The sequence below is a fragment of the Canis lupus genome, chromosome 21 (genome assembly GCF_048164855.1).
Source record: "Canis lupus baileyi chromosome 21, mCanLup2.hap1, whole genome shotgun sequence".
In the NCBI taxonomy this organism is placed as follows: Eukaryota; Metazoa; Chordata; class Mammalia; order Carnivora; family Canidae; genus Canis; species Canis lupus.
In genome coordinates, this window is record NC_132858.1 from 17,374,775 (window position 1) to 17,383,394 (window position 8,620).

General features: G+C 47.2%; 1 long non-coding RNA gene across 1 annotated transcript; it reads left to right on the plus strand.

The window, feature by feature from the left end:
- Window positions 1-5,325: 5,325 nt before the first annotated feature.
- Window positions 5,326-5,840, plus strand: LOC140613440 (uncharacterized). Its single transcript, XR_012014477.1, has 2 exons — window positions 5,326-5,435; window positions 5,773-5,840. It is a non-coding gene; the product is annotated as an uncharacterized lncRNA (long non-coding RNA).
- Window positions 5,841-8,620: the final 2,780 nt, after the last annotated feature.

Genomic DNA, 8,620 nt, shown 5'->3' on the forward strand with positions numbered 1-8,620 from the left:
TCCTGAGCCTCTCGGGGCTAAGGGGCAGGCGGGCAGGCAGGCGGGCAGTGGGGCAGCCACACGCTCCCACTCCCAGCACGCATCCTGTCGCTGCTTCTTCTGGCAGGATGTTATTGCAGAGTCCTGGGCTGTTATTGTCAGGAGATGGGCTTTCCTGAGCTCATTAAAGGGCCTCTGTCCTTTCTCCAGGACCAACCCCCCCTTTCCTCTGTCCGCATCAACACTGAGAGAAAGGGGCCAGGGGGCAACTCCAGGTGGAGCGTGGCAGCTGTCCCTCCCTCTGCTTCTCTGCTTGGCTGGCTGTTCAGGGTGATCACAGATGGTGACAGTTGCCATTGAGATGCCCTGTGCATCAGGCAGTGCTAGGCATTGATGACCGTTGTCTAATTCAACCCTTGCAATAATCATGTGAAATAGACATTATTCTTAGCTTTACAGTAGAATGAGCTGGGGCTCAGAGAGGTTAAATGATGTGCCCAAGGCCACGCATCAAGAGAAAAACAGAACAGCAATTCAAATCCAGATCTATCCAACTCCGGCACCCATTCTCTTGCTCCAGCCCCTTGCTGCCTACTTAGCTAGTTTTTTGGTTTTGGGGTTTTTTTTGGGGGGGGGTTGTATATTTTTTATTGGAGTTTGATTTGCCAACATATAGCATAACACCCAGTGCTCATCCCTTCAAGTGCCCCCCTCAGTGCCCGACTTAGCTAGTTTTTGTTCTAAATGAAGAACTCAGTAAAGGAAGGGGAGAATGGCCTTCCCAGGAGCCAGCATTTCCCTACAGGGAATCTGGAGGTCACAGGATCTTCCCTCATCCTTGGGAAAGAACTGGAACCAAGATGGATAACAAGATAACTCCCATCTTGTGTTTTCTCAGGCCTTAACCAAATCCAAGCACTTCCACCCCTCGAAGAGAAAGGCTCCTCATCTTCCATGGACAAAGCAGAAGAGGGATGAGGATGATCACAGACGGGGAATAAGGAGTATAATTTGTCTTGAGTGATGGTGTTTTGGAAAGAGCAGGAGTGTGGCTGTCATGGTCTTCTGTGTCTTACTACCACTGCTTAGGTGATCCTTGTACATCATACCTTCCAGGGGCCGCATTTTCCTCATCTGGGAATTATGATAACTACCCCCACCCCACAAGGTGCATCATAAGAACCCAATGATTCCACACTCATGCAAGTGCCTTATACAGTGAAACACAAAATTCATTTCCACTGTTTTCTTTCTTTTTTCCTGTTTGGGTGACAACTTAGAGGAGTAGTTTTGGGGTTGAACCTGGTTTTAAATCTCAGTTCTGCTCATTACTGCTTATGTGACCACAGATGAGTGTACTAGAGACTCTATTCCTCCGTTTCTTGGTACGGAAAAAAAGAGAGCTGTAACAGTAGCTGCGTCACAGGCTTACAGAAAGGATTAAGCATATTGACATATAAAGCACTTAGCCCAGCACCTGGAGTTCAAGCTTTTGGTGAGTGGCAGCTGCTACTTGATTACAAATCACTGTTACTGTTCCTATTACTGTTTTCATTACTGTGAGGAAGTTGTATTTGCAGTCCTGCAGCACAGGGGACGGACGTGGGGCCAGGAGGCAGCCTGGGCCCACCTGCTCAACAGCAAGGAGACTTCTTCTTTTTTTAAGATTTTATTTATTTATTTTAGAGAAAGAGCACGCACGCCCATATGGAAGCAGGAGTAGGGCCAGAAGCCTTCCAGACAGTAACCCAATGCTCCTCCCATGCCTCTGGTACCACACAAAGTCCTTCAGCTGCATGATCTCACTTAACCACTGCCACATCCCTAGGAGATATGTACCGCTGTGATTTCCAACTTACAAAGAAGAAAAAATTGACTTTGAGAGGCTTAGTGACTTGTCCAAGGCCACACATTTAGCGGCACTTAAACACCAAAACGACTCCAGAACCCACTTTCTTTAACACTCAGACAACGTCTGAAGGCCATTGCCGCCACTTACTGGCTAGTGACTTCGGGAAAGGACTTCACCTTTCCTGAATTTTCATTCTCCTTACCTGTGACGTAGGTGTGTACCTAAAGCCCACCTTGCTGGACTGCATGGCCTATGACTCAAGCCCCAGCACAACCCACCTAACAGGTGCATGAGCTTTCCACAACTTTTTTTTTTTTTTTTTTTTTTGCTAATCCACTTGACCATGAGAATTACTTGATATGCTTAATAAAAACACAGGTTCCTGAGACCTGCCCCAGACCTGCTGAATCAGAAGCCTTAGGGAAGTTTCCCAGGAATCTGTACATTTCTTAAAAAGCTCCACATGATCTTTATAACAAGTAAAGTCTGGTACTCAGCAGACCAGTGTTGACCATGCATTAGAATCACTTAAGGAACATTTGAAGATTCCCAATGCCAAATCCCATCCTAAACTATTCACTTTGAGTCTTAGCTTGAGCCCCAGCCAGGCATCAGGACCTTTTATAAGCTCCCAGGGGAATGCAATGGGCAGCCCGAGTAGAGAACCATTGCTCTAGGCCAGTGCTGTCCAAAAGAACATTCTGCAATGATGGAAATATCCTCTATCTGTCCTGTCCAGTCTGATAGGGACCAGCCATATGTGGCTGAACTTGAAACATGCCTAGCGCAAGTGAAGAACTAAAACAGTAATTGTACTTAATGTCAAATAATATAATTTTAAATTTGAGCAGCCACATGTGGTTACCTTACTGCAGCATGTGGCTCTGGCCTTGGAAGAGTGTGCTGCCCTTGTGGGTAACAGGCAGGGGCTAAGGCATGACAATAAGGAGGATCCTCCCCGCTTTGTAAAAGGGGTGAGGGGCCTTTCTGAGACATTTCCTTGGAAATTAAAATGTTTTCACGGGATCCAAGACAGTAATTGGTCCCAGTGGTCTGCTCCACTTGGTAAATCTCCCACCTGGCCCCTTTCTTGGCTCTACTGGAGAAGGAAAACAGCCACCTCCAGGCTTCAACGAGCGCCTTGAAGTTGCAGGAAGAGCCAAGGGGTGGGCTGAGGAGGCTAGCTTCTATTTTAAAGATGTTTTCCTTCTTGGAATAAGCTCCATCCTCCAATGGTGCCGACAGGGCAAAGGTTGTGACTGACATTGTGTTGCTGGACATTAAACAGCCTCTGAGGTCAGCCGGCAGCTGGTGGGCACGTCCTGACAAACGGTTTTTAATCAGACTCACCCCTGCCCCTGGGAAGCTAGAGGCTCAGGGGCCGGGGAGGAGGGGAGGCCAGCTGCTGGTGATCACCAGTTTACTTCCCCATCTCCCTTCAGACTCCCTGCCCCTGCGTGTCCCCCCACCCTATGCACTACCAGGATGGATGTTTGTGAGTTGAGTGGATATACTGGCTGGAGATGCAGGGACCAGCCCCACCCCCAACCCCCAACTTGGGGGTGTGGGGAGGCAATGACTCAGGAAGTTCTATTGGGCTTCTCTTCCCTGCTGTGAGCTCACTCCTGAATGACAAGCTGTGAGTTCCAACCAAATGTTTTCTTACAGTCACCACACCTATTGGTTTTCTCTCCCCTGAGAAACTAGTCAGCCGGTCTTTTAAGAAGGTCATCTTACTCCTGCTCCATTAGGGCAATGGGACCTCAAGACCTCAGTCCAGGGTCAGGGAGTTAATATGGAGCGCTGGAGGAAGTGCCAGGTCTGAGCACGTCTCTTCACCTCTAAATGGGAACGATAACATTCACAAGGCAGTTGGAAAAATGAAGCCAGATGATGATTTGTAAATGAAAGTGGCAACAGGTACCCAAGTATTTTTAAAATCTGAGTTTCCCCAACCCTCTTGCACTGTTGGTGGGAATGCAAACTGGTGCAGCCACAATGGAGAACAGTATGGAGCTTCTTCAAAAAGTGAAAAATAGAAGTTTTTAACCTATGCTCCAGCAATTGCACTACTAGGTATTTATCCAAAGGATACAAAAATACAGAGGCAAAAGGGTATGTGCACCCCAACATTTATAGCAGCATTACCACAATAGCCAATCTATGGAGACCCTAGATTTCCATCAACTGATGAATGGATCCAGATGTCACACACACACACACACACACACACACACACACACACACACAGTGGAATACTACTCAGCCTACAAAAAGAATGAAATCTTGACATGGATGGAGCTAGAGTGTATAATGCTAAGTGAAGTAAGTCAGTCAGAGAAAGACAAATACCATATGATCTCACTCATGTGTGGAATTTAAGAAAGAAAACAGATGAACATATGGGAAGGGGGAAAGAAAAGAAGAAGAAAGGGAAACAAGCCATAAGTGACTCTTAAGGACAGAGGATGGCTGGGGGGAGGTGGGCGGGGGATGGGCTAGATAGGGGATGGGCATCAAGGAGGGCACTTGTGATGAGCACTGGGTGTTGTATGTAAGTGGTAAGTCACTGAATTCTACTCCAGAAACTAATATTATGCTGTATGTTAACTAAAATTTAAATTTAAAAAAATTTTTAATTAAAAAAAATCTGAGCTTCCTTCATCCCCACTCTTAAGGATTTCTTAATCTTCACCCTACCTTATCCTATCTCTAAATTTCCTCTTAATATTTGTGGTGCCCTAGGCTGTGACCTTTGATCCCTGCAGATTGGGTACCCTAAAAAAATGCCCCCCAAACTAACAATACCCAAGCTCCAGATGGCCACACGATGGGATTCCCTACCTGGACTCAGTCAACCCTCCCAGGGCTATTATCTCTCTAAATCTATAGCTCAACTCAGCAAACATTTGCTTTGTGTTTCCCCAGGATGATAGCTAAGCACTTGTACATGGGGTGGGACAGGGGATGGCATAAAATCAGTAAGACAGGCTCCCTACATTCAGAACCCCAAACAATGACAATAACACACAGCACCAGGGCATCTGCCAGGTTCCAAAGCACTGTCCTGACTAATAACGTTTATGAGCTTCAAAATAACCCTCTGAAGAGAATATGGAAATTGTTATTTATAATACCTAGATTCCAGATGAGGATCAGAGAATGGGGATGTCTTGGTCATGTTCACTGAGAGTAGATGCAGAGCCAAGACTCACCCTCAAATTGGTTTTTGCTCTGAATGATACTATGCGTTCAAAGCAGTCATGATTAGAAACAGAATTATTGATTAGTATTACTGTCCTCCAGATTCCCTGTCCTTTCCCACCAGAGGGAAAGAGCTTGAATTTTAAAGAGAGAACAGAGGCTGGAACTAAGCACAGATGCAGGCGTTCAGGGAAACCAGATGTTCATATGTGCCTGCAAATCAAGGGGCTCTGTGCAGGCGTTGAAGGCGGTGGTTGTGCATGGGGGCTCAGAACACGTCATAGAGAGGGCGGGGCTTGAGTGGGCCATGAAGGAAGGGCTGGGCTTTGCATGGGCACGGGGAAGAACCAGGGCTTTCCAGGCACTGAGCTCCCTCGGAGCCAAGGCTCCCAGTTCTGGCGTAAGTATGCACATTTTATCAGTTCATACAGTTCAGCTATGGAGCCAGGCACTGGCAATGCACAAATAAATAAGACAAGGTCACTGCCCCAGAGGTATTTCTAGTGGCAGGGCCAACACTTGTTCTAAGGGCCTGTCAGGGAGGAAATTGAGGAAAGTGGACAGCTCTGGTGGAGTTAGATACTGACAGCCTTGACTGGTGGTCCAGGGAATTCAGGGTTATCTTAAAGGCAGTGGGGTAGGCAGAGGGCTCTTCCTCTAGTCCCTTTGTCTCCGTCCTGGCATCTTGCTCAGGCTCCAGGACACAGCTCACGGTGCCTTTCATCTTTCTTCCCCAGGCCCTGTGGCTCCTGTAAGCAATTTGGAAAGCCATGAGACAAGGACAATAAATCGTCTTCAGTGACAACCCTGCTCCCCCTCCCCCCAGCCTTTGTCCCTCCCCTTTGTCTGGAGAGGGGGCCTCCCAGCCAGCTCTGCCCCTCCTCTCTCTAACCCCCTTCCAGTGGGCTTTATGGTTTCCATGGAAACCAGAGAACCCTAGCCGCCCGGGGTCTCTCACAAAAGTACTGTTTGTGCCACCATTTGGGACGGAGGAGACAGTGTGAAAGTGAGAAAATAGCTTATAAATGCCTTCCCCACCATGCAGCCACCCAAGCTCTGGTGGGGAGGAAGGAGGGACTGAGCTTTCTTTCTGCTTTCTGCTTGAAAGGGGCTTTGCTGGGCTAAGTCCAAACCTAGTCTAGCATCCCTAAAGGAACACACACACACTCACACACATGCAGACATACACACACGCATAATGCATAATGCATACACTCACACAAACACACACATATAAAAACCCTCAAATACACACACACACACACACACACACACACACACACATGCTCACCAGCCCAACCCTCACCAGCTACAGCTGGGTTCAGTCCACTAAAAAAACACATCCCCCCGTAAGATGACCCTGCGCTTGGAACAACTGTCCATTCCTAGCATATTCCTAGCATGTAAAAACCCTTCTGGGGACCTCCTAGAGCTGCTGCCACACCCTCAGGATTCTCCAGCACCCCCACCAAGCACCTCAAGCCCCCTGCCCTTACAGCTTACAGACTGGAAACTTGCTTCTTGGTGTTTTAAAGGCTTGTGACATCAGAAGCTGCAGATCGGCAGGCTTTCCCATGCCACCCCAGCAAAAAGCCATCAGTCCTGCCCAAAAGGACCGAGAACAGTGGGGGAAGTGACAAAGAGAGAACAGAAGAGAAACACTTCACTTTCCATTTCGACGGGTCCCAGCTTGTAGATATAGATCCTGGGGAGCGAACTCACACTGGGGAGGGGTCCCCACATACTAGCAATCCTCAAAAAAGCAGCGCAGTTGGATGAACACATGCAGCCCCTGTCCTTGCTATAGGTAACAAGAGTCCAGATTGCTCTCTTCAGCTGCTACAAGACAGCCCGGACATCCAGTGGGTAGTTTGGTTGTTTCAGCTTAATTTTTCAGTAAGTGAGGTAATCTTGGAATTAGTTCTCATTCAGCATGGTCTGCTTGGTAATCCAAATATTTCTGAGCACAAGGAAGTCGTTGGTGTTCATACCCGTTATCCCACTAGCCCCAGTCCCTTGATCCATGCTGGATGTTGGGTCCATCCAAAGTCACTGCTAAATTTACTCCCTACCTCTGGTGTGGATTAGCCCTCCGCTCTTCAGAGGAAAAACAAATAAATCCACCTGAGTGGGAGGAATGGAAGGTCAGTCTGGATATCCCTCCACTTAAATGATTTTTCCAACACCTGAAGAGTAACTGGGCATAGTAGACTTAGGGTTCTGATTGTTCCAGGTCCCTAACCACACTCTTGCATTTTTAGTATAGCCCTAGGAAAGTTAGTGTAACTCTAAATTTCATCTGTAAATCACAACATAATACCCTCCCCCAAGATTGTTGCAATGATGTTGACGTAACGCATGTCAAAGAAGTACCCAACACGTTACCTCTCTTCAGTAGGTAACAGCTGGGTAAATATAAAACAACATTAACTGTGCACTCTCTTGCCATATTTTTTTTTATCTCAAGGAGACCACAGATCTCATATGTGCACCTTAACACCTTGTCTCTGTAAACAAATTCCTTCTTACCCATGAAAATTAATTTTGAGCTAATCAATCTTGAATACCTAACACGTGGTCTCTGCATTAAGACCCAACAGAAAGGTAAAATGATAAAAAAAATTCACCATCACTTACAGAAAAATAATTTACTGGGCAATTTGACCTCTGCATACCAAGCCTTGCAGAAAACGAGGGAGGTGAGTAAAACACAGCAGCTGCCACCCAGCAGTGGCTCACTGGGGCCCACCCATCCTTTTTGTTTTTTAAGATTTTATTTATTTATTCATGAGAGACACAGGGAGAGAGAGAGAGAGAGAGGCAATGACAGAGGCAGAGGGAGAAGCAGGCTCCATGCAGGAGGACCTATGCAGGACTCGATCCCGGGACTCCAGGATCACGCCCTCGGTCGAGGGCAGGAGCTAAACCGCTGAGCCACCAAGGTATCCCCCATCTATCCTTAAGACTTAAGTCCCAACCCTCCCTTGCCAGTTATCACTTCACATTTGGCCGGTCATTTCATTCTTCTGAACCTCAGCTTTCTCATCTGGAAAACGGAGCTGATCACAATGGCACCTCTACCACCCAAGATTAAATGAAACTGAGCCCATGAAATAAATACTCCAGCTCGAGAAATGTCTAGTGCAAAAAAGTGCTCAATTAACTTTAGCTTCTGTTGTTGTTATTACTAACCACCACCACCACCACCACCCCCCAACTCTAGAAGAATTAGATCACAAAATGGCACCAGACAGCAAGGAAGGGCTGGTGCAGAGTCCAGTTGGCTCTGGGAATTCACTTCCCCTTTCCGGACCTTTGTCACCTAAAGCAAAATGGAGAGATGGGACTGGTGATCCTTCATCACTTGGTGACTTCAAGATATGCTTAAGAAGCAAGGGTCACAAACAAGGGAAATAAACAACAGCCAGCAAAAGCACCAAGGAGCCCCTTAAGACTAACAGTCAGGGTCCTCCCACTCACCTTGGTTCCCTAACAGCCAACTGTTTTCCGGAAAAGCTCCTTTTTTTTCCCAAATGCTCCTCCCTGTGCTTTCCCCTCCTCCCCGCTATTTTCCTCCTCCTGGGG